This window comes from Gymnodraco acuticeps, unplaced genomic scaffold (genome assembly GCF_902827175.1).
Source record: "Gymnodraco acuticeps unplaced genomic scaffold, fGymAcu1.1, whole genome shotgun sequence".
In the NCBI taxonomy this organism is placed as follows: Eukaryota; Metazoa; Chordata; class Actinopteri; order Perciformes; family Bathydraconidae; genus Gymnodraco; species Gymnodraco acuticeps.
Genome location: NW_022992344.1, coordinates 1640213 through 1667014, shown reverse-complemented (window position 1 = coordinate 1667014; position 26802 = coordinate 1640213). Strand labels below are relative to the sequence as shown.

The 26802-nt window shown below is 40.8% G+C and overlaps 1 long non-coding RNA gene across 1 annotated transcript; it reads left to right on the top strand.

Annotated features, from left to right (window-relative positions):
• The first annotated feature begins 1272 nt into the window (after positions 1-1272).
• On the top strand, positions 1273-7101 carry LOC117541571. Its single transcript, XR_004568328.1, has 2 exons — positions 1273-1329; positions 6711-7101. It is a non-coding gene; the product is annotated as an uncharacterized LOC117541571 (long non-coding RNA).
• Positions 7102-26802: the final 19701 nt, after the last annotated feature.

Genomic DNA, 26802 nt, shown 5'->3' with positions numbered 1-26802 from the left:
AAAACGTTGCATTGCATAATATCTAAACTTACATTTGGCACTTTAAATGTAGCCAAAAATATGTGAAGCTGGCGCTTAGCCCACCAAAAAGTGCATAGTTGCAACTTAGGCAGTTAAGCATTTTATATCAGTGGGTCCTAATGGTGCAAGACGGAGAGGGCAGACATAATTGCTTAAACATATAGGCTTAACCCTTTATTTGGCAGACCAAGAAAAAAATCTATGGAAAAAGTATTTGTTTTCATTTTTTTATGAAATGGGACACAAACTACTTTTTTTTTTACTGTCTACACAGTTTTGTTTTTATGAGCCTCAACCAACTGGTCGTGCTGGCGTTTTATGGTAAAAGTGCATTTTCAACAATCATCATCTACAGTATTTGTATGAATCAAACTCAAATAAATGTTTTTCTTTTATGGAAAATGAGAAATATACCAGATATATTCATACAAGATAATAAAGGATAATTGTCAACAATGTTCTTTTTTTCAAGCCATCAGTATAAATATCGTGGATCATAAAATCCATCAGTTGTTTAACAACTCCTGAATCCATCCCCTCTTGGTTAGCCCTACAGCTATTCTCTCCCTCCCTCACACACACACACACACACACACACACACACACACACACACACACACACACACACACACACACACACACACACACACACACACACACACACACACACACACACACACACACACACACACACACACACACACACACACACCCCTACACACACACACACACACACACACACACACACACACACACACAATACTCACTTACGCACAGCCGATCTTTCTCTATGTCTATCTCTACAGTATCTCTATCTATCTCTCTGTCGCTATCTATCTCTCTGTCGCTATCTATCTCTCTCTATAATCACAAACCAAGAAAGTTGTGACACTTCTGCCGGTTTATATAGCCTAGACAATGTAGGATAGAAATACATATAAATATATATAGCATGTATATATATATATATATATATATATATATATATATATATATATATATATGTATATACATATATATAAAATAACAATTTCATTATATGGATTCAACTTGTGCCCCCCGCTGGACTTGTCTGTGGTTTAGCCGTTACTGTGACATCAGTATCAGCCATGGAAGATAGTTTGTTTGTTTCATTCTAAGCTATCCAGCAAGGTTATTTTTCTGCACAGTGTAGAGTCTTGTTGTGATGAGAGGGATGGAGGTATTTAATAAAAACCTTGCTCGCTGGAGAATAGCTAAAGAAGTCCTGTCACAAGTTAATCGGAGAGGATCACAGCTGGCCACGGATCTCGATGCTGCATTCGGGCTGTGAGTAAACAACTTGTGTCTTACTTTTAGGCTGTCTGGAGGCATGGACAGCTATCAAAGCTACTAAACATCACATTAACAACGATGTACAAATGAAAGTCGGAGACAAATACATATTTGAAATGATTTATTCACGTTTGCAATGTTTTGAACAGACATCCCCAGTCACCTCATTGTCATTTTGTAGTCCTCGCTGTACGCGTCCGGATATCGGCATCGCAACCACAACCTCACACACTGGTACTGGATGTGCATCAAAGTGTTCCTATGGAGCCAAATATACCAAAAGATAAATGTAAACAACAAAAGAAGCGATCGAAATGTGTATTTCCTTGTTATTCGACAATGGCTCCTCAAAGTACACGCCCCATTCCTACCGTTAACGGAACGTAACGAGTTCCCCGGTGTAACCAGTTAAACGGTAACACCGGCAGTACGCTGAAGTTTCCTTAAGCCGCTCTCCAATACAGCCGCGAACACGACGTTTCAATGTTTCCTTTTAATTCCACAGCGTCACAGATCGATCCTAGGAATCTCCGTAGCCTCGATTTCCGTAGATCCACGCTGTGGTACAAGTCTTTTTTGTTGACTTAATATTGCGGCAGTAATCTTAAACAAAGTGCCGCGAGGGACTAAACAAGAGAAAAAACCATGTGGACGCGCAAAAACTCAGTCTTTCCAACACAGTATGCGTTTGACCTTTTATTTCCAAAGCCAAAATGCAATATTCCATATCCATATATCCTTGTGTGCGTGCGTGCGTGCGTGCGTTCAACAAAAAATGTCCTTCTCTAGCTCACTCCCCCATCTATTACAAAGTGCGCAGGTAAAAGCAACCGGATATAAGCACAAACGTCACCACACAAATCCAATGCCCATTGCCCACCATAGTGACTCAAAAAACATGTATCGTAACCAGTGCTGGAATTGGGCCGGTACTCACCGGTACGCAGTACCGGCACTTCTGGTTCTGACCCATGGAGTACCGGCACTTCTTGCTCAGTACCGGCATGCTGGCGGTACTCCGGTACTCATGCACCGTGCCAGTACTCAACACTCTCCCGCCGTTCTTATTATACATCCATATATATATATATATACAGCCGCCCGGTACTCAGTAGATGCGTCATGAGGTGCCGAACGGACATTCTCATCGCTCTAACCGCTGGAGTTTCACAGCGGCTGTCAGCTGTTTACTCCTGTCATTCAAACAGAACGTGCTGGAGAGGGGGCGGGGCTTATCTTCTCCATGTAAATACTGTGGTGGAAACGACTATGTCAAAATTAACCTATTTGACCGTGATTTAATAGTAATACACGTTTCAAAATAATAATAATAATAATAATGCCGAAGTAACAACATACTGAAAACTGTTAGTAAAACCATGTTTTAATGCTTTACAATTTACATACCTAGATGCACGTGTGTTGTGTTTATGCAGTGCAACTCCCACCCAGTGGGTGGCTATGTAGAGTGATAGAACAGAGCAGGCACGCCCCCGAGAGAAGGAAAGCAAGTCACGTCACAAATTAGCATTTCTAAAATGTTAGCGTGGATTAATAAAAGTGCAAAAAGACAGCGGTTGTCGCCGGAAGAAACTTCAAATACAGAGAATGCTGTGCCTGTGTTGGAAATTGTGTCTGATGGGGAGCTTTCTTTGGTTGATCCTCCTGCTCCAAGTTCTAGTGCATTAGCATTAGCACTAGCTCCGCCACCTCCTCCAGAGCCTCTAATGTTAGCTGCTGCTGGCGCAACTGCCACCACCAACACCGGGCAAAGCGATGCACCTGACTGCTGGACAACGGACCAGGTGCAATATTTTTGCAAGACCAATGCATGGCTCCTTCTTAAATATAAGAAGCTAGGATGTCGGATATGCAGAGATGTCAAATCTTTGGGAATACACACTGGACAAGGACTGAAACTGTCAACTGAATGGGGTGAGTGTGCAGTGTCTCATTTCGGTGTTGACAAGGGCAAACAACAAGCTAGCCTGAGAAAAAAAATCAAAGAACATAAAGAATCACAAGCCCATGTAAAAGCTGCTGACATCCTTACATCTGCTTCACGTGAAACTATTCAACATCAAGTGCAGTCTATGCATAAATCTGAATTAGACACCACTATCAGAGTTTTTCGAACGGCATATAAAATTGGCAAACATAGCCGGCCATTCACAGACATGCCAATTGATTTGAATGTACAGAAACTGAATGGGCTGAACGTGGGCAGGGTTTTGCACTCCAATAAAACCTGTGGCGAAATCATCGACCACATAGCTCATGAGCTGAAGAAAAAAATGGCAAAAGATATTACAGAAAACCAAAGAAAACTCTGTGTTTTGGTCGATGAATCTACCACTATTAGTGGTAAAACGGTGCTTGTTGTGTGTCTACGCTCAGCATTAGCTGATGCTGAGCCCGAAACGTTTTTTTGGGAGCTGATCGAGTTGGATGGAACAACGGCTGATGACATCACAAAGGCGTTAATGGAGTGTCTTGGAATAGATTTTAACGAGGACTTTTTAGGTCAGTGTTTCGTTTATTTTGCATGTGATGGGGCTTCAGTCATGCTAGGGAAGAGAACAGGCGTTGCTACCCAGTTGTGTAGTAAATTCCCAAGCCTGTTTGTGTGGCACTGCTCCAATCATCGTCTAGAGCTGGCAGTTGGGGATGTGGTCAAGGAGGTCTCAGGGCTCAATCATTTCCAGATCTTTTTTGACAAACTCTATTCCTTGTTCCATGCCTCCCCCAAAAATCAGAGGCAGTTAGCGCAGTGTGCGCAAGCAGTCGGACAGCGTCTCCTGGTGATAGGGCGTGTTTTGTCCATCCGCTGGGTGGCTTCAAGTGAAAGGAGCGTCAGAGCAGTCTGGGAAAACTACAGAGTGCTTCATGATCACTTCACAAATGCTGCAAACGACACGAGCAGGGATTCCAGAGACAGAGCAAAGTACAAGGGCCTGGATGATGTGCTCACATCTGCAACGTTTGTCAGCAATCTGGGACTGATGTACGATGCGCTCACAGAGCTCAGCGACCTCTCTCGGCAACTCCAAAAAAGAGAGATGACACTGCCTACAGCAGATAGGCTCTTAACTCGAGAAATACGAGTTTTTGAATCCATGGTCACCATGCCTGGCCCACACATGACTACAGTTCATACAGCTCTAGCTGAGAAGTCCTTCAAGGGAGGGTGTTGCCCTGCGTGAGAATGGCAGGCTTGTACAGATTCATGCAGGTCAGTTTTTCCGCAGTATGGTAGAGAATCTGAGACACAGAATGACTTCCACAACCTCCTCTCATGTCAGCACAAGAGAAATCCCATTACATGGCCGGGAGGCCCGGGACAATCAGCTAATCCAGTACATGAAAGTTATCCATCCTGGAAGTTGGCCTGAAGAGGAGTTAGACGTACAGTATGGGGACGTAGAGGTGCTACGTTTGTGCGAAGTGCTGAAAGTGGACAGAAGAGAGACTGTTCAGGGCTTTCGCGAATACAAGGAAACCAGGGCATCCCGTACACCTGCTGCCATGGAGCCTCTACTGAAAGCAGTCCGAACCATCGCTGTCTCCACTAGTGAGTGTGAGCGGGCATTCAGCTGCATGAACGATATCCTTACTGCAAAAAGGAATGCTCTCTCTGTCAGCCGACTGTCCAGCCTGGTTTTCATTAAATGTAATGGACCATCACTAGGACAGTTCAATCCGGAACAGTATGTGAGGTCCTGGCTGGCAAAGGGAAGGAGAAGTGCTGATGAAAGAGCCTGTCCAGCTCCAGCTCCAGCCCCTGATACTGATGTCCCCAAGGCCTTCTGGAGCCTTTTCTAACAATGTGAAGTATATTGCAAAGCAGCTCACCCAGTGAGAAGACTTTTGGCATAATGTGCCGATTTGTACAGATCCTGGAGATAGAAGGACTTCAGACCAACCAGGGAGTTATCTGATCAGCTTGGTGTTCAATGTAACTCTTTACCATGGCTCAGACTTTGTTAATTGCAGTTACAGTTTCTCATTTTAGATTGTGCAAATTTTGTATTTGTTTTTACATGGTCTTTGTTCATGCTCTTTATCATTTTTCTGAGTTGGAAAGTTAGATTGCATCATAGTTTACTTTATACATATTTGTATTATTCAGTGGTGAAGTATATTGCAAAGCAGCTCAGCCATGTGAGAAGACTTTTGGCACTTTTTCGTTTTTCGTTTTCTGAGTTGGAAAGTTAGATTGCATTCAAAATGTACAGAAATACTTAATTTTGTTAAAGCTTTTTATAAAAAATGCTTCTGACCAGAGCTTTGTTTCCTTGTCATTAATGTTGAACACCACCAGAGGGGCTCTCACCTGAAAGGTCTCTGCTTCATGTGTCTTCAGCAGAAGATCTAGACTTTGATTGCTATATTTTCAGTTAATATTGACCTTACTGAGCTTTAGCCATATCCGCTGCCTATCATAAAAAATGTTAAGTACAGTGAACCTTTCTAAAATATACAGTAGTAAAGAGACAAACCCACCAGCATTATAGTAGCCAAATTCTTGTTTGTGGGCTGTATATATAAAATTGACTTGAAAAAGTTGCTGATTTTAGAGTACTGGCACCTTTTTCATTCCAATTCAAGCACTGATCGTAACAAACACAGAAATGGCTTCATATGTGGCTCCTACACTTACTTTAAATTAACTAACGTCACACACGTCAAACCAAAGGTGCATTAAAACGTAGGCTACATTTTCGTTATATAATACGGATAAATATGTGACGCTAACTAGCTAGCTGGACGTACTTACACTTGTTTTTTTATTCAATTCAGAAGTTTACTAAAGTCATACAGAGATCTTGGCTCTGTTATAGATAAGTTATACTTTATATTACATACATAGACCAAAGTGAAAACATTTAGACCGGTATAGCCTACAGTACGGTGGGATTTATAAAATGCTACCCTGACGTGTAGCTTTATTTATTTTCTGACTTGTTCCAATTGTGTACTGTTTATTAAACTTGGGGACAACATTACAACCTTTTTATTCAGCTCATGCTGCGGCAAAAAAAAAGCCTATTTTCAATATTTCCACCAGATTTGATCATCTTTTATTTAGGTTAAAGTGTATTTAATTTATCCTAATCCCATAATAATAAGACAATCACAAATAGACAGCATCCTTTAGCTTGATGTTAGTTTGTGCAGTGCTGTCAAAGGGTAACTGTGTGACTGTCATTTCTTCTCTTTAGTTTTTTAGAAACCAGAACAGTACATCATTTTAAATGATCCTTTAAAGTTTAGGGATTGTTTGTCTGAAATGCTGAGTTACATTTTGCAATAATACTTCTGCAACCCTGTGTTTAATATGATTAATTCACTTTTTTGTTTTTCTCTGTAATTAGGACAGTTCTGGAGAAATGGATCTGCTGGAGAAGGACCCCTAATCTGAAAGTGCACAGCGGATCATCAGGACAGAGCTGCCATCCACCTGGACCCCCCGTGGTGCTGGAGAAGGACCCCTAACCCCAGCGGATCATCAGGACAGAGCTGCCATCCACCTGGACACCCCGAGGTGCTGAAGAAAGCAAAACAGCGATCAGGAACATCCTCCACCCAGGCCTCTGCTTACTGCCGTCCTAGACTTGTGTCTTACTTTCAGAATTTGATTTTGTATGTGTCCTTTTTTTTAATAGATATCTAACGATTATAGCTTGAGTCTGTCTGATTCCCCAAACAGCTGCTTCTATATACTTGCCGCACATATAATACAAATAAACAACTCCATAAACACACTTTTGCTGATATTTGTTTTACTGCTGGTGATGTTAAATAACATGATTGATTTCCTCTGTCTCAATGATGAAAGTTATAATAATAGAAGACATGAAGCTGCAGAGAGAGGATGGATATATTCTTACCTCTACTTTGTGATAAGATGAAAATACAATATTAAATTGTAATTGTTAAACACATTGTTTATTTCATTTGCTGAGGTTTTAACCATTATTTACAACATGTAAAGCAGTGGAATAATAGGGTATCTCTAGGTCATTAAACTGTCTTCAGTTTAATTTTATTAATAGAAAAAATAGGTCATAGACAATGTTTAATTGTGTATTTCAGTAGGGCGGGGGGGGGGGTCACGGTGGTGCTGGACCTGGAGGTGCTGACCTGGTGTCAGTGGGACATCATCTGGGCTGGTTTAGGGGAAGAAGGAGAATATAAACTGTTATAATCACAGCTATTAAAATTAGAACACTACTATTGTTAACAATCAATCTATACAACATGCTTTTGTTCATTTAAAAAAACATTGTTTTATTAGTACAGAAAAATTAAGACTTATTTTAAATATGAAATAATATGATTAAATTACATCAGCTATTTATAATTGACTTGTTAACTTACTAATGTAACATTACTGGGGGCTAAAGAAACAGCTTCATCTTATTTACCTGGCCATGGTCCTCTTTAATTCATCGCCGACGGTGATCTCCAAAAAAATGTAAAATGTAAAAGTAAAGTTTCTGGATCCTTTTCAGCTGAGTAAGCTTGTAAGCTAATTTGCTAGCAGGCTGCTGGAGCAGCGCAACCGAACAGCGCGTATCACGTGACGTAAATACGAAGCCCTCCGTAGGCTAGACCGTTGTCGGTACCATGGCCGTTTCTCAATCTCGAGGATACTGGCTTCCAAGCCAATATTTCAAGGATACTACGTCATCGAGTGCCACCGAAGGACTGTTCCAATCTCCAGCATACTTGGAATTCCACCGAGGCCGCGTCCTTGGTTTGGGAGAAATGTTGAGGCTGCACATGGGTAGACTTCGCGTCCTTAAAATCCCCACAATGCTTTGCGCACGGACCAATTTCAAAAACCCTTGCGGAGAATGGCTGAACCAGAGCCATATAATAGAAGAGTTACGACATCTCCGTTCACTCCAATGGACCACTTTTTTACAGCAATGGCGGATCGTGGAGCCTCTCAATCGTTCCCCGGAAGTTAGCGCCAAGGCTAGCAGAGCTGTAGAGTTGCAGCATAATAGACCGTTCGTGACGGACTTTTAAAGGTAAGAAGAAGTTTAAAGATTTATATTGCGGATATTATCAGTACATCTGATTCAAATTAACATGTGTATTAAAGGATGTCAGTGGATTATCCCTAAATTAGTAGATTTAGGGAACGTTTACAGATAACAGATTAAGCTAGGATACCGAAGCAAGTTAGCAACACACGTTGAACAGCCTTTTAATTGTAAATTCCGTTCTCTTAATGTCATTTCGTCCAACGTTGTTGAATTAGAGAAGAGGGGCTTCTAAAGGGGATTGTATGCGGGGGTGGAGGGAGTTAAATATTAGATAAATATAACTTTGGTGCGTGTAAGAGTAAGTGTTTTTAGCAGAGCCATATTGTGTCCTTGTGATTATGTTGAATATTACCTGTCTGTATAATGTTGCAGCTCAGCTGATTTTGGATTGATGGCAAAGGGAGAGGGACTTAAGTGAGAGTGAAAACACAAGGTAAGTTTAATACTACTGTTTTATATAAGTAAGCATACTAAACATGTATTCTATCACTGTATTATATAAGTAATCTTGTTAGTAACCTACTGTATGGCAGGTGGAGGGGCAGTGATGTTACAGGTGGAGGAGCAAAACTGCAAGACTGCAAACTCACAAGACAGAGAAATCAAAGTTTGTTCTCCAGAGAAGAGGTTGATTTCACTTCAATTTTTTATTTCATATTTTCTAAAGATGTGGAAATGGCAACAAAAAAACTTGAGAGCTGTAACCAAGACAACTGTAACAACATGAGTAGAGAGCCACCAAGGTTTTTCAAGTCCCTCTCTTACTCCATTTTGCCAACCCAAACTTCCAGGTACATGACGGGACACCTTGCTTGTTTTTGTTTGTGCCTTCTTAATTGTCTCATTGCTCCATTTCATCCCCTTTGTGGTGAGTCTGCCTAATGCCTTCAGTTGGTCTTTTGAAAACGTTTTCTTATATTTCTTGTCCCTAATTTTCATTGTTTTCTTGAGAGCTGCATTTTCCTTCCTGGTTTTTCTTAGTGCAGCCTTTAGGGGTGTAACGGTATCCGTATTCGTCCCGTACCGTCACGGTTCGGACGTCACGGTTCGGCACACGCAGTCACACGACGAATACGCCTTTTTTTTATGAGTGGGAAAAAAGTGTCATTCAGGGCAGTTACCACTACACTATATATAATCCAGGGGGCGGTATTGCGCCTAAAAGCTGTTTGCCAGCCGCCCTTAAACAACAAATGAAGAACAAGAAGAAACACAACAACAAAACGAACAAAATACAAGAAGAAGAAAAGTTAGTATGGCGATTTCAGATAACACACCGGAGCTAGAACCCACCTGCTTCTTTTAAATCAGCTGTGTGTGAACATTTCGGGTTCCCTGTGGACTACAATAACGATGGAGTGTACCAGTGGTGGATCGGACGAGGACGGTGTGTCGGCGTTGTTAGACAGTGGTGCGGTATGCTAATGGTAACACACGCCAAACATGCTAAATAATATCAGAAGGCATCACCCAGATTTGCCAATCACCGGAGCCCGGCAAAAGACAACAGCAGTTCAACAGCTTATCCCCGCTGTTTTTAAGAAGACAATAGACATGAAAGCCGAGAGACCAACATAAATAACGGAAGCTTTTGGCATATGTTTTTCAACGACTTTGCGCCCTTGAAACACTTTCTTATTATTTATGATGTCATATTTTCAAGACATTCTTTTTAGTTTTACAGCTTGATGAAACCTTTTTGTTTGACATCAGCCATTATAGATAATGTGGCCATCTGAGTGTACTGTGTATGGTTTGTTTTTAACTGTTTAATACAGTTCATTATTCAAAAAAGAGTTCTTTATTTTTAAACTGAAACTTGCTACTGTTCAATCATAAATAACAACAAACCTGGAATTATGCATTTGGGACTTTTTTTTGCCTTTTCTTGTTGTACCGAACCGTACCGAACCGTGACCTCCAAACCGAGGTACGAACCGAACCGTGACTTCTGTGAACCGTTACACCCCTAGCAGCCTTTGCTTTTTTGGTGATTCCTTCTTGGCTCTTTAATTGTTGTAATAGATCTGTTTGACTGGCTGCTGGTTCCCTCGTATGCTGACTGGCTGAGTGGGTGGTGTCCGCCCTCCCTGTCTCTCCTCACTAGCCATGTCCTCTCTTTCTTCACCCTCATTTTCCTTTCTCTCAGTCTCCTCATCCCTTCTTCCCTCAATCTTTGAGACTAATGTAAGTAGAAGACATGGCACTGTAATTTTCGAAACATTTTAAATATTATACCACTTAAAAATAACAAATATTACTTTTGTTACTAAGAGTTCATACTTATTATACCTGTGTCACCTTTCACACTATCGCTGTGATCATGAGCTATGGGCTTTGTAGATACAGGTCCCGGGGTGAATCGTGGTGCAGGGGCCCTTCTCTTTTTGACCACAGGGCGATGCACGAAGATGGTGGGTATAGCCTCTGCTCTCAGCCTAGTCTTGCCCTTTTTTGTCTTGACAAACTGGTCTGCATCAAAATGTGCCTGCGGAGTGACTTGAGGTTACTTCACACACAGAACAACTGTGTCTGAATCTTGTCTGCCCACATACATATTCCATAGTGGTTGAATACACAGTATTAGGAAACACTTTATACTTACTGGACATGTTATACTCATTACATACTGTATATAAAATATGACCAAGAATGTGAGACAACTTTATAGAAATTCATATCACATATGTTACTGATGCCATTTATCATACTTTGTTAAACTCACAAATAATAAAGTTCCATAACTTCAGTTGGGAACAAAGACCACACCTTATCTCCCCAAGGCAATTTCCCATCCAATAGGTGTGCTATATAGGTGTGTATAACCAGGGGTGCACATAACTTTTTTGCCCTGGTTCTCAAAGGAGCACCTGGAGATGTTGCTTGGTGCTCATCCTTAAAATGAAATAAATAAACCGGTTTTTATTTGCCAGACACACGGCACTGAACACACATGCAGAGGTGAACACAGAACACACATGCAGAGGTGAACACAGAACACACATGCAGAGGTGAACACAGAACACACATGCAGAGGTGAACACAGAACACACATGCAGAGGTGAACACAGAACACACATGCAGAGGTGAACACAAGACAACATTAGCACGACCAGTAATACAAGCTGTCATCACTACCCTCCTGACTGTCCTCCTCACTGTCTTCCTCACTGTCAGACATGGTAGCTGATGATGTAGGCCTACTTCTTTCTCTCTGGTTGAGTCTGCGATTAGCTGCTTAAATCCACAAGTCAACAGCTGGGTTTGGGTCAAAAGTCCAGTTTTAAAAGGATATGTTTGGTTACTGTCCTATAGTATACATTGGAATGATTTCAAACCTGTTTATCCCAATAATTATAAAGGAGTGCCTTGAAAATATGTGTTTACATAAATTGTGACCAAACCGTTTGAACTTAGACTAAAGTGAACTATCTAAACACTCAGAGTCCTTTACCTCACTGAGCTGTAGTTATCAGTCTCTCAGTCTGACTGGAGAGGACTCTCCCTCCACATTATTGTAGAAACATCTTCTTCTTATATCCGCAGCTAGCACCAGATTCTAATAACAACAGCGCCGGTACCGGTGCACCCTCCCTCTCTCCCTCGCTCACTCGCACTTTGGCTGTGAGCTGCGGGCGCCAGATAAGCCAACATCCCCCATTTCCATCACTTACAGCGCCCATCGTACAGGGCGAATGAAACGTGTAACCGGGGTGAAAAGGGTGTTACATTTACTTAATTATGAATGTTGTTACATCAAGGCCGAAAATTAGGATGAGCACCAATGGTCAAAAAAAATTGTTTCCCTCCCAGAACTGCCAGCGCAGCGCCTCCACAGATCTGGCGCCCTAGGCGAAAATAAACGCCAGTGCGACGGGCCGGCCCTGAGTTCATATGCAACTCGCAAATATCTTTCTCTCTCTCTCTCTTCTCTCTCCTCTCTTCTCTCTTCTCTCTTCTCCCTTCTCTCTCCCTCTCTCTCAATGTTGGTACGCAAATGCGCCTTTTTTCAAATGACCCGGTGCTCTTTTTTTGGCCGAGGTGCGCATGCGCACCTGCGCACCAGTTATGTGCAGCCCTGTGTATAACCCTTTCTCCTGTCTGTTTATCCCTCTTTCAGCACAAGAACCAGAGGGGGATTCAATGGAGCCTGAATACCTGCACTGAGACCCTCACCCTGCACCCTGAGTCTCAACTCTGTGTTTTTCAAGCCTTTCCCTGTTTTTTTGTATTAAACAAAACATTAAGCTTTCCCAATGGTGTGGTTTTCGTTTTGTGAAAAAGTGCAAATGCAGTGTTTGTATATAATTACCTCACATATTTTGTTGCTGTTGGTCGTGAAATTGCTCCTGCTGACTTGAGCCAGCCATTTTTTCCTCAGCTCTATGTCAGTGGGGAAGCCGTACATTCGTACTCCTTTCTCGGAGTGATTTGAGCATCCCCAGGCAGCACAGCAAACCATGGTGGCGACTAGGAGACAGCACAGCAAACCAGGACAACACGGAGAAAAAGGCACAGACAAACTGCATGATATGCTATTCAATGTTTATTGAATTCCATGTATTTGCAATGGATGTTCCTAAAACAACACATTTAACATCATCATCATCATGCTGCTGCTGCTAGTCCTTTGATAGTCACCTGTCGGTCTCCTGTCCTTTCTGAAAGCCATAAAGATGACATTAGTCATTTAGATAACTTGTGTCCTCAATTACCATGGGATTACTGAAACTACCATGAATTTGAGAAAATGGTAGACATTAATCTAATCTGAATTTTAAAGCATTACTTTAGATCCCCTCCCTCTAAATATATCAATAAACATTAGAAAGTGATGCTCCTGACTACCATACAAGTTTAAGAAGATAATATTGGTTTTAAAGAATTCAAAGCTATAAATAAACAGCAACAGGCTCTTTAACTAAGGCACTGTTAGCCTAACATGTAAACTAGTTGTTCACACTAATCCTAATATTATCACTTAATATTAGCAATTTCTATTTTATTTAAAAAAACATATTGATGTAAATACATACACATATCGATTTGTTGTATAAATATTGCAAATCAAAACCTTTATTCACTAATAATTACCAAAAATCGTAGTTCTATCTCCTGTTATCAATGCATTCACATTGCCCGCCATGAACTTCCGGGGAACGATCCTCGTCTACATGAACCTCGTGACGATAACCGTTTTTGGACTTCCGTTGTCGTAACTCTTCTATTATATGACTCTGGGCTGAACCAAGCGGCAAACTCTGGGGAAGAGCCGGTGTAGGTACCAGATGTGTTCGGGGTACCAGAGGTGTTCGGGTGTATTTCCGTCGCATCCGTCATCCGTCATATCCGTCATATACTCACCTCCCTCTGCTCCCAGCGCTCTGCTGCTACACACCGTCCGTCTGCGGAACTGCAATGGGAGGAACTCGGGACAGCTTGTTATATGTGGGGTGCTATGGTGGGGTCCCATGTACTTGTGCACATAAATAATGTTTCTAATTATTTATAATTAAAAAATATATATATTCTGCGTTACTTTAGCCAACACTTTTATAAGGCCACTAGATTAGATAATTACGAAATGTGTAGATAGAATACATATCTTTCAGGTTGTTATTTTGTCATTATGTTTAATGTTTTATTTACCTTTTAGTATTTTTATATAGTATCTGAACTTTGGAGAGGGGTTGGGAGACACACGACACATCAAATCACATCTACAGATCAAGGCGAAGTGAATGGAAGTACTCCCATACTCCTAGCGTGAAAATGTTGTGAAAAACGTGTGCAAAGTCTCCGAAAACGGAGCAGTGGCTGTGATGCTAGCTTTGCGGCAACGTGTGCAAAGTCTCCGAAAATCCTAAAAATAAGCTCATATTTGAATTCCCCATAAAAAAACACATCATTCAGTAAAAACAAGGCCCCACTGATCATCTACTGTCTGAGACGATTCCAGGGATGTCTGGCTTGAGTTTCGACCACCAGGGAAAGTGGACAAAAGTGCCCGAGATCAGCCTCTTAATTTACCCAGGGCCTAGTGCTTGGCTTTGGGCATGAAAATTCAGGAAACTCCCCTGAGTATTTTATTAAATATCTGAACTTTGGAGAGGAGTTGGGGGACACACGACACATCAAATCAAATCTACAGATCAAGACGAAGCTAATGGAAGTACTCCTAGCGTGTGGAAATGTTTGTGAAAAACGTGTGCAAAGTCTCCGAAAACGGAGCAGTGGCTGTGATGCTAGCTTTGCGGCTAGCGGTTAGTTGTTATTGTTTGAAGTTGTTGCTATGGAAACAACATGACGGAGAATTTTTTTTAATATCTTCTACATATAATAACGGACAAAGTAAAGAATGAAGTGTAGGTTATGCCTGTTTGAAGTTGTTGCTATGGAAACAACATGACGGAGAAAAAGTATAATCTTCTACATATAATAACGGACAAAGTAAAGAATGAAGTGTCGGCTATGTTTAAATGTTCGGAATTTGACCGTGTATGATGGCCCTCTTGAGTTGCCGTACAATCCGTCATATGACGGATGCGACGGAAATACACCCGAACACATCTGGTACTGACACCGGGATGCCAATACGGAAGTGCCACACACTGCAGTTCATATATTGGCCGATAGGGACTGGCTGCAGAAAGGAGCAATTTCCATAGATCCCATGTTAAAATGCCCAACTTTACAGCATAAAAAAACATCTTTACCCATGGATGCAATACATATTATTATGAATATAGTTAGGTTCCACCTTCATGATTATGGATCTGTGAGTGAATTGTTTTCTAACACGACCCTTTTATTTATATTAGGTCTTAAAGTTTTTGCATAAATTAGGGCGTGGTCACATTGAGTGACGGCTCTGTCAACTGACTGTTGCTGCTAGCTTCTTGTCTCTCTGCTAGCAGCTCCGTGAAGCTACAGGGACTCTGCCTGCTCAGCTCATCCAGGGAACACAACTTGAAGCCGGCCGTGGTTGTTTGTTCTTCATGCTTATATATCGGACTATTGTGACTCGCTCTGCGGTTAAAACAGACGGTGAATGCATGCGGTTTTGCGGTAAGTGAAAATCGAGTACTTATTTATGTGTTAATGATTTTAATCAGCTACGTAATGAATGTTAAGGCTTGGTTTAGTGTGTAAGCGAGTGGTAGCTACATCGGTGCTAACGATGCTAATCGTAGCCTACAAGTTAAAATCATAGACTGTATCAGAGTTCCCGTTAGCCGGTAATTACCGGACTACGACCGGTAAAATATGCTGAAGACGGCAAATCTAAATCTCTCCAGTCAAAGTGTCCGTTCAAAATAATTTCCGTTTAGCGCAATACCACATCAGTTGCGCAACTTGCGCCATTTATGTGACAGACAAGAATAGTCAATTCTAATGTCTAACACGTAATGTGGAGAAAGAGATGTCCTGGATGGGTTGATTGTGCGTTGATCTGTTGGTAATGCCTCCTGGTTCCGGTGGGCATGTAAACAAATGCATAATGCTGCGCTATACTTTGCGGCCTCACCAGGTTGTATAGCGACGCTTATTGTTTAGGTGTCTTTTAATAAGCAGATAGTCCTATCATTAGCTAGAACTAGCTGGATCTGATCGATATGGACATAAACGCGAGTGAAGTCTAATCTGACGGGAGAGAGAGATTAGCTGCTGCTGACGAGTCGACACGCAGCTCTGCATGATCACATGCAGCGGTGAGCGGACAAAACACACACTTCAGGTTAGAATATCACACGTAGCTATTTTAATTACCTCTCAAACTATCTACAGTGATTCCCACATCATGTTAATACTTTGGGGGGCCCCCAAAGTATAATGGCTCCCCCCAAAGTATAATTTGTGTGTTTTTTTTTTTTTTACTCAGTGAGCACTCATTTGCATTTGCATTGGTGGCAATGAGTGCTCAGTGAGTAAAAAAAACTTTAAAAACCATAAATTATACTTTGGGGGGAGCCACCCATAAATTATACTTTGGGGGGAGCCATTATACTGGTAAACAGCCTCTATGGGCGCGAGTCCAGACCCACTTTTGGAATCAAATGATGACGTCAGTGGGATTATCTCCTTTTATCAACTCCTAAGCATCCCCGGGACAACATCACTAGCCCCGCCCCTAAAAAGGTGTGAACTTGAGCCAATCAAGGACTACTACCACTAGGTCGTCCTTAGACGAGTTTGCCAACGGGTTCGCCAATCCTCGCGGTCCCCCCCCCCCCCCCCCCCCCCCCTCTGTCGACTTACCTGAAGTACTCCCCCGTTGATAGAAATCAACACGTAATGAATTAAGACCCCACGGTTTGATGATTGATAGGTGTGTGGGTTGTCTTTCATTTTGACACGCAGAAAAATGTTATAATACACATAGATACTGTATGTTAAATGGATATATCCGCCTTCTTTCATTTATCTTTCCATTCCCACAACAATATACATAAATAAATGGCATATTTTGGACATAGTTCGAATGGTGATTAATCATGATTAATTAATTTTTAAGCTGTGATTAATCTGATTAAAAATGTTAATCGTTTGACAGCCCTAATCAAAATATAAACAACTAATGTCATGCAAACATATTAATATTTGCTTGATTCCAGTGTTGAATTTAGCACAATTGCATACAAACGTTAAGGGATTTTAAGATTCTGAAGTATTATGCTAAAAACTCAATAACGTAGATTATTATTTATAGTTTTGCTGAATAGTTTCATGTCCGCTTACCTTAGAAATGTAAAATGTGACGGCAGTGTGCAGATGGGGAGCATGTTAGCTCAGCTTGGTAGCTTCAGCTAGCTCTGGAACTTCCAGCTCGGTGGCAGGAGCCGGTGTCGCCTCGGCTCCGCCTCTTTGCCCTTATTTGGACCAGGCGGGAGTTGAGTTAGTGGCCGACTCCGCCTACTAAGGGCTTCTCGGCAACTCTGCAGAATTCTATGGGTGACGTCACGGACCCTACGTCCATAGAGAGGCGAAGTCCCTCCCCTTCCGAAAGCCTCCATGGGACCCCGGAAGCGGAAAATTATACATTGAAGTCAATGGAGAGAGAAAGGTTATCTTTTGATCCCGTTTGAATTGTGCCACGAATGACACATATGATGTTTGTCAATTTAAAAGAACATTTTGCAAGTCAAAAAAATAAAAATGTGTCGTAAAACTGTGAAGTTACACATTTTTTCGTGTGAAACCGCTCAGTGAACTACAGGTCTCTCGTCTCGCACAATACGCGTCACCAACATAAAGATGGCCGTCACGTTAGCACGTTTCACCACATTCTTTCAGAATGAGAATAAAAGTATTTTACGAGGTGAAAATCACTACAAGTCTGGGCACGTTGAGAGCTGTACCTATATGAAAGGGGAGTTAGTCGGTTCTGTAAGAGCCAGCATGCGGGACCGGCTTTACAAGGTTTCGGTGAGTAATATGAGTGCAATGTGTAACGTTAATGTCAGCTAGCTAACATTAGCTAACAAGGTACACTAACGTGTTTTGTTTTAGCAACTAGTTTTCTCCTTAAGAACTTCGTGGTCTCTGTGTATGCTGTGGATAACATTAGTGTTCACAAGAACAAGGTACACTCCCGTGTTTTGTTTTAGTTGCTCTTCAGATTGAAGCGGCCAGTTTTATATCGACTATACTGTATGTGTGATCTCCTTTTTCTCGTTGTGTCATTTGACTTTATTTGCTGTGTGTCGATTCAAGGATTTTGGTTATCTAGTCACAGCTGTGTGTGACTCCCTCTGGTACACCGGTATGTGTTTTCCTAATGTAGAGAGCATTGATTAATTAATAAACTACACACTGAGTCTAGATCCTGACCAAATCCTTTTTTATTGTTCATCAAATGTTTTTCAAAAATGTATTCATACACATTTAGAAAAATACAATGTACAATCACAACCAATACAACACAAATTACAAAAAATACAGAAAAAAACAAACAATAACAACAGACAAGAGGACAAAACTATGGAAAAATAAACCCTCCCACCCCCAGATCCGGACCATCCTTGTATTATTGCTCATTCAATCTATTATAGCATGCTAACAAATGGTACTTACTTTATTTTTACAGATCTGCATGGGAGACGATGGCGCGATGCAGAGCGCTGTCTGTGATTGTGCACAGGAGATGTACAAATGCAGCCACGCTGCAGCATTGGCAATATTTGCCATGTGGCAGATCAGCTCCACAGATGTTGAGTGCCAGTGGAGGAAGCCTGGCACTTCCAAAGTAGTCCAGTCGGTGTCTCAACTTTACCAACAGCGAGAGGAGACATACAACCCACTGGCCAGAGACATCGCCAACTGTCAACTGGGGGGTTGTAAACGAGGCCGAAGGGGTGAAGGCTTTTGTGGAGGCCTATCAAGTGACAGTGTTCGAATCGAGTCTGGTCTCTTTGTGAGTGAGTCGGGTGTTCTGGGAGCATCACCCGATGGACTTGTGCAGCCATCTGCCCTGCTGGAGGTGAAGTGTCCACACAGCCAGAGGAACATGACCATCACGGAGGCAGTCCAGTTACCATCCTTCTGTCTCCGTGAGGAGGGTGGGTCATATATTCTCAAGGAGAATCACCCATACTGGCACCAGGTCCAAGGGCAGCTGCACATCACAGACCGGAGTCTCTATTACTTTGTTGTGTGGACCACGAAGGAGGCGATCATCATCCCCATCCCCAAAGACCCTGCATGGCATGGAAATCTCCTCCTCCTGGAACAATTCTACACCCAGCATATGCTCCCTGTGTTGGCCAGTAGAGAGGAGGACATTTCAATAAACATACTCTTAACACCCTCGGACTCTGCGTTGTGTTTCGTATGTGTGATGGGGTGTTATGCAGAGGGGAGGAAAACAGGACACAGCAGATTGGGATTGTGGTGGAGATGCTGAGCAGTTATTTAATTGTTGCATGTAATTATTATTATACTGCGTGCTTCTTAGTTATTCCATCTTTTGCTGTAACATGGATCTGTATGTAACTCTATATTTACTTGTTATCTACCACACTTCCTTCTACATCATACACCATCATTATACATGATGGTGTATATAGGATATATATATTTGTATACATATCTGTAAATTGTATAATTTTATTTAAACGTCTTTTTGATCTCTCAAACTGAGTAAGATTGACAATAAAGTTGACTTTGAAAAATATATATATTCTTTATGAAAATAGTTGACTGTTGTCAAATGAATCCAAATGAAACGTTGGACTGAACTACAACTACGCCTTTAAATCTCTACGGACTGTTTTTCAGTGGGATGGCAAGTTCCTATCTTTAAACATTTATTAGTTTTTTCTCAGAACAGATTTGATTTTCTGAAGTTAATTTAACTTTGCCGACCATGTAAGGTCATCATTAAAAGGTACAATCAATTTGTTTAGGGTTGACTAAAATAATGAAAAACGTTCATTTGGATACTTTACTGACAGAATAAGAAACTCAATGATGCGTTACTCACCTGTTCCCTTTTTATAAAGTGAAACAGTTGAAACGATAGATTTTAGTAAACTTAAAAACAACCTTCTCCAAAAGCTATCAAGGAATATACCGAATACTTGTTTTAGAACTTTATTACATATTTTTATATAAATAGTTTGAATGATCCATAATTGACAGAAGCTTGTGTTTACACTGACCTGTTACTCATATATTAATGTATTTGTAACTTCAGTAAACCACTACCTCACTCATTTCTTTCATTCATCACGGTTCAGTAAACTAAGTGATACATGAACCAGTTTAATCATTATAATAACGTAGGATTGCAACTCTTTGAAAATGTATGTGGCTCTTAAAAGAGCTGTTGTGTTTGGGTGTGCTGGTCTCAGGTCAGTCTAAGCCCTCTCTCCGCGGATGCAGCGGGCCAGCTGGATGTCCTTGGGCATGATGGTGACCCTCTTTGCTTGGTTCATCTTACTGGGGGGCAGCTACATGGATGTCGGTGCAGTCCACAATCATTGCGCAGTTGAAGGCAGAATGAATTTATTATTGACTCCGAATGAAGCACAACTTCATGTCATACAATACAATGACTTTATTTGTAATTGTGTAAAAAAATATGAGCATTGATTAGCAAGCAGGACCTGCAGGAACAGAGAATGGTGATGGATGGAGCTGGGAAGAGAGAAGAATAAAGAAAACAGATCAACTTTATTATCGGATATTAAAAATTCAATTTCAAAACAAGTTGCCGCTCCTACAGTTTTCTAGTATGTAAAGATGATTTCACATGACCTATGCAAAATATCACACTCAATACATGTGTGTCTCTGGGGGGTGCATTGTGCCTTTGATGTATATAAATAATATACCATAACCAAATACTATTACGTACAGTGGAAATCAGGTTGCCAGAGCAGGTCAGTGTGCATGTTCCTCAACGTCTCAGCAGTTACAGGTGAGGTAAAGAAAATAAAAGAGAAAAAGGTCAGTAACAACACTTTAAAGTAACAACACTTTGAATAATGATCTCTTCTAACAATTTTCTCTCAATAAGCACACAACGACTGTCTTTCCAACAAACAGATTGTCATCACAATGAAACACGTCCAGAAGAATGTCATGCAAAGCTCCATGCCTGCCTTCGACTCTCCCTGAACTGCTTCCTTAGCACCCGGTGGAGGGCGCAGTAGGCTACTCTTCAAAAGTTTCACGAAATACTTACCATCATGTTTGGTTACTGTTTAACATTTTGGTTTACTTCATGTAATAAAATAATAACTTCATGGTAAGGCTACTAAAAATGACAAGGCTAAGTAATGTAATGCTAACTAACGTGCTCGCTACTCGTCGCTACTAGCTAGGTAGCTAACTTGACTATGTTCCATGCACAACATGTATATTACCTATGATATTACCTGATATGTCTGATCCAGCGACTCCTGGTCCTTTCATCAGACGGGAAGCGATAGAAGGAGCAAGTGGTATGATCACTTTATGACTACAACCTGGTACAAATCACACAGGCATCTTGTAAAAGTGAATTTATTTTTAGCGATCTATAATTTATTGGAGGGAATAAATCAGTTATGAGATCTTCTTCTTCGTCGCTTTAATTACGAGTCTTATTATAAATCACCGAGCATGCCTGTGACATCACTTACGCGACCCAGAATGGGATTTGGGATTTGTAGTCTTTGTAGTAGCGTATTTTTCATAGTCTTATATTTCAGCAGTTTTACGACAAAATGTGACTTTTTTGACATGGAAATGATTATTTAAGATTGACAAACATCATATGTGTAGTTCGTGGCACAATTCAAACGGGATCAAAAGATACGTGTTCTCTCTCCATTGAATTCAATGTAAATTTTTCGCTTCCGGGGTCCCATGGTCCGGAAGTAGATGGGCGTGACTTCGCCTCTCCATGGAGAGAATTTACATTGAATTCAATGGAGAGAAAACACGTATCTTTTGATCCCGTTTGAATTGTGCCACGAACTACACATATGATGTTTGTCAATCTTAAACAATCATTTCCATGTCAAAAAAGTCACATTTTGTCGTAAAACTGCTGAAATATAATACTATGGAAAATACGCTACTACAAAGACTACAAATCCCAAATCTCATTCTGGGTCGCGTAAGTGATGTCACAGGCATGCTCGGTGATTTATAATAAGACTCGTAATTAAAGCGAAGAAGAAGAAGATCTCATAACTGATTTATTCCCTCCAATAAATGATAGATCGCTAAAAATAAATTCACTTTTACAAGATGCCTGTGTGCTTTGTACCAGGTTGTAGTCATAAAAGTGATCATACCACTTGCTCCTTCTATCGATTCCCGTCTGATGAAAGGACCAGGAGTCGCTGGATCAGACATATCAGGTAATATCATAGGTAATATACATGTTGTGCATGGAACATAGTCAAGTTAGCTACCTAGCTAGTAGCGACGAGTAGCGAGCACGTTAGTTAGCATTACATTACTTAGCCTTGTCATTTTTAGTAGCCTTACCATGAAGTTATTATTTTATTACATGAAGTAAACCAAAATAGTTAAACAGTAACCAAACATGATGGTAAGTATTTCGTGAAACTTTTGAAGAGTAGCCTACTGCGCCCTCCACCGGGTGCTAAGGAAGCAGTTCAGGGAGAGTCGAAGGCAGGCATGGAGCTTTGCATGACATTCTTCTGGACGTGTTTCATTGTGATGACAATCTGTTTGTTGGAAAGACAGTCGTTGTGTGCTTATTGAGAGAAAATTGTTAGAAGAGATAATTATTCAAAGTGTTGTTACTGACCTTTTTCTCTTTTATTTTCTTTACCACACCTGTAACTGCTGAGACGTTGAGGAACATGCACACTGACCTGCTCTGGCAACCTGATTTCCACTGTACGTAATAGTATTTGGTTATGGTATATTATTTATATACATCAAAGGCACAATGCACCCCCCAGAGACACACATGTATTGAGTGTGATATGTTGCATAGGTCATGTGAAATCATCTTTACATACTAGAAAACTGTAGGAGCGGCAACTTGTTTTGAAATTGAATTTTTAATATCCGATAATAAAGTTGATCTGTTTTCTTTATTCTTCTCTCTTCCCAGCTCCATCACCATTCTCTGTTCCTGCAGGTCCTGCTTGCTAATCAATGCTCATATTTTTTTACACAATTACAAATAAAGTCATTGCATTGTATGACATGAAGTTGTGCTTCATTCGGAGTCAATAATAAATTCATTCTGCCTTCAACTGCGCAATGATTGTGGACTGCACCGACATCCATGTAGCTGCCCCCCAGTAAGATGAACCAAGCAAAGAGGGTCCCCATCATGCCCAAGGACATCCAGCTGGCCCGCCGCATCCGCGGAGAGAGGGCTTAGACTGACCTGAGACCAGCACACCCAAACACAACAGCTCTTTTAAGAGCCACATACATTTTCAAAGAGTTGCAATCCTACGTTATTATAATGATTAAACTGGTTCATGTATCACTTAGTTTACTGAACCGTGATGAATGAAAGAAATGAGTGAGGTAGTGGTTTACTGAAGTTACAAAGACATTAATATATGAGTAACAGGTCAGTGTAAACACAAGCTTCTGTCAATTATGGATCATTCAAACTATTTATATAAAAATATGTAATAAAGTTCTAAAACAAGTATTCGGTATATTCCTTGATAGCTTTTGGAGAAGGTTGTTTTTAAGTTTACTAAAATCTATCGTTTCAACTGTTTCACTTTATAAAAAGGGAACAGGTGAGTAGAGCATCATTGAGTTTCTTATTCTGTCAGTAAATTATCCAAATGAATGTTTTTCATTATTTTAGTCAACCCTAAACAAATTGATTGTACCTTTTAATGATGACCTTACATGGTCGGCAAAGTTAAATTAACTTCAGAAAATCAAATCTGTTCTGAGAAAAAACTAATAAATGTTTAAAGATAGGAACTTGCCATCCCACTGAAAAACAGTCCGTAGAGATTTAAAGGCGTAGTTGTAGTTCAGTCCAACGTTTCATTTGGATTCATTTGACAACAGTCAACTATTTTCATAAAGAATATATATATTTTTCAAAGTCAACTTTATTGTCAATCTTACTCAGTTTGAGAGATCAAAAAGACGTTTAAATAAAATTATACAATTTACAGATATGTATACAAATATATATATCCTATATACACCATCATGTATAATGATGGTGTACTGATGTAGAAGGAAGTGTGGTAGATAACAAGTAAATATAGAGTTACATACAGATCCATGTTACAGCAAAATATGGAATAACTAAGAAGCACGCAGTATAATAATAATTACATGCAACAATTAATAATAAAATAACTGCTCAGCATCTCCACCACAATCCCAATCTGCTGTGTCCTGTTTTCCTCCCCTCTGCATAACACCCCATCACACATACGAAACACAACGCAGAGTCCGAGGGTGTTAAGAGTATGTTTATTGAAATGTCCTCCTCTCTACTGGCCAACACAGGGAGCATATGCTGGGTGTAGAATTGTTCCAGGAGGAGGAGATTTCATGCCATGCAGGGTCTTTGGGGATGGGGATGATGATCGCCTCCTTCGTGGTCCACACAACAAAGTAGCAGAGACTCCGGTCTGTGATGTGCAGCTGCCCTTGGACCTGGTGCCAGTATGGGTGATTCTCCTTGAGAATATATGACCCACCCTCCTCACGGAGACAGAAGGATGGTAACTGGACTGCCTCCGTGATGGTCATGTTCCTCTGGCTGTGTGGACACTTCACCTCCAGCAGGGCAGATGGCTGCACAAATCCATCGGGTGATGCTCCCAAAACACCCGACTCACTCACAAAGAGACCAGACTCGATTCGAACACTGTCACTTGATAGGCCTCCACAAAAGCCTTCACCCCTTCGGCCTCGTTTACAACCCCCCAGTTGACAGTTGGCGATGTCTCTGGCCAGTGGGTTGTATGTCTCCTCTCGCTGTTGGTAAAGTTGAGACACCGGCTGGACTACTTTGGAAGTGCCAGGCTTCCTCCACTGGCACTCAACATCTGTGGAGCTGATCTGCCACATGGCAAATATTGCCAATGCTGCAGCGTGGCTGCATTTGTACATCCCCTGTGCACAATCACAGACAGCGCTCTGCATCGCGCCATCGTCTCCCATGCAGATCTGTAAAAATAAGTAAGTACCATTTGTTAGCATGCTATAATAGATTGAATGAGCAATAATACAAGGATGGTCCGGATCTGGGGGTGGGAGGGTTTATTTTTCCATAGTTTTGTCCTCTTGTCTGTTGTTTATTGTTTGTTTTTTCTGTATTTTTTGTAATTTGTGTTGTATTGGTTGTGATTGTACATTGTATTTTTCTAAATGTGTATGAATACATTTTTGAAAAACATTTGATCAACAATAAAAAAGGATTTGGTTCAGGATCTAGACTCAGTGTGTAGTTTATTAATTAATCAATGCTCTCTACATTAGGAAAACACATACCGGTGTACCAGAGGGAGTCACAACACAGCTGTGACTAGATAACCAAAATCCTTGAATCGACACACAGCAAATAAACTCAAATGACACAACGAGAAAAAGGAGATCACACATACAGTATAGTCGATATAAAACTGGCCGCTTCAATCTGAAGAGCAACTAAAACAAAACACGGGAGTGTACCTTGTTCTTGTGAACACTAATGTTATCCACAGCATACACAGAGACCACGAAGTTCTTAAGGAGAAAACTAGTTACTAAAACAAAACACGTTAGTGTACCTTGTTAGCTAATGTTAGCTAGCTGACATTAACGTTACACATTGCACTCATATTACTCACCGAAACCTTGTAAAGCCGGTCCCGCTGCTCTTACAGAACCGACTAACTCCCCTTTCGTGTATGTACAGCTCTCAACATGCCCAGACTTGTAGTGATGTTCACTTCACTTATACTTTTCGCCTCATTCTGAAAGAAACAGGTGACATTTGCTAACGTGACGGCCGTCTTTGTGATGGTGACGCATTTTGTGCGAGACCAGAGACTTGTAGTTCACTGAGCGGTTTCACACAAAAAAATGTGTAACTTCAAGTTTTAACGACACATTTTTATTTTTTTGACTTGTAAAATGTTCTATTAAATTGACAAACATCATATGTGTCATTCGTGGCACAATTCAAACGGGATCAAGAGATAACCTTTCTCTCTCCATTGACTTCAATGTATAATTTTCCGCTTCCGGGGTCCCATGGAGGCTCCCGGAAGGGGAGGGACTTCGCCTCTCTATACAGTCTATGGGCTGAAACGACGCAGCACACATTTAAATGTAAGTATGTAGTGAAGTAGAACAACTACACATATGATGTTTGTCAATCTTAAACAATCATTTCCATGTCAAAAAAGTCACATTTGTCGTAAAACTGCTGAAATATAATACTATGGAAAATACGCTACTACAAAGACTACAAATCCCAAATCTCATTCTGGGTCGCGTAAGTGATGTCACAGGCATGCTCGGTGATTTATAATAAGACTCGTAATTAAAGCGAAGAAGAAGAAGATCTCATAACTGATTTATTCCCTCCAATAAATGATAGATCGCTAAAAATAAATTCACTTTTACAAGATGCCTGTGTGCTTTGTACCAGGTTGTAGTCATAAAAGTGATCATACCACTTGCTCCTTCTATCGATTCCCGTCTGATGAAAGGACCAGGAGTCGCTGGATCAGACATATCAGGTAATATCATAGGTAATATACATGTTGTGCATGGAACATAGTCAAGTTAGCTACCTAGCTAGTAGCGACGAGTAGCGAGCACGTTAGTTAGCATTACATTACTTAGCCTTGTCATTTTTAGTAGCCTTACCATGAAGTTATTATTTTATTACATGAAGTAAACCAAAATATTAAACAGTAACCAAACATGATGGTAAGTATTTCGTGAAACTTTT